This window comes from Diaphorina citri, unplaced genomic scaffold, assembly GCF_000475195.1.
Source record: "Diaphorina citri unplaced genomic scaffold, Diaci psyllid genome assembly version 1.1 scaffold2537, whole genome shotgun sequence".
Classification (NCBI taxonomy): Eukaryota; Metazoa; Arthropoda; class Insecta; order Hemiptera; family Psyllidae; genus Diaphorina; species Diaphorina citri.
This window is the reverse complement of record NW_007379957.1, coordinates 24,820-25,756: the sequence shown is the minus strand read 5'-3', so window position 1 is coordinate 25,756 and position 937 is coordinate 24,820.

Genomic DNA, 937 nt, shown 5'->3' with positions numbered 1-937 from the left:
AAAAAAATCGTGTCGTGTGTAGTGGGAACGCTCTCGTTTAAATTACATTGCCTACAAGGACGTTTTGTGTAGTTCGGGAAAAAAAATCATGTCGTGTGTAGTAGGAACGCTCTCGTTTTAAATTACATTGCCTACAAGGACATTTTGTGTAGTTTGGAAAAAAAAGTGTGTGTTGTTGTTGTTGTAGCGGCTTTAGCTTTCGCCGAATGGCGATAGCAGAATAAAGAAAAGATGTCTTTTTGTATCTGCTATACACCGGGGTGATGGTCTCTAGCTCTAGCCATGTTAAATTGGCTGGCTCGTCCTGAACCGCAGTCAACCATCGTGAGGACTTGTGCTTGGTCTTTAAAAGCAGAGAGAACCCTTTGAGGAACTGCCAGCTTGCTAGGCTGGTTAGGGTTAGCTGTTCTCCTCCCTGTTTATAGTCCCACAGCCAGACGCTAGTCTTCTCTCTGTTTAACGACCCCTAGCCAGACTTTGGAAACATTCTGCTACACTGCTTCCTTCTTATACTTCCTTAATGTCTCTTGTTTTATTTGTTATCTTATTTCTTCCTTTTCGTTGTCATACTCCACTGACTGCCTAATTCCGTTAAATCTCCCCCCTCCATTACATTTGATTCCCCCTCCTCAATTAATTTCTCTCCCAACAAGAGTGCGATTCCTTCTAAACCTCACCTAAGTCTGACGATGGACGTGGAAAGTGTAACTTTAAGAGTGGGGGAAAAGCGCATTTTTCTCCTAAGTCGCTACTATCATTCATAAAAAAAGCCACAGCAAAAATATAACAAGTCTTAGTCTAATGTTGCTAAGTTGCCATGAATTTCCCGTTAAATTCATCCCCATTCATTTCTAATCCCAGATTAGAACAGATTCTAAACAGGGCCCAGGGCCGGATTCACATTGTCAGCGCTTTGTCAGGGTGGTACCTAACTAGG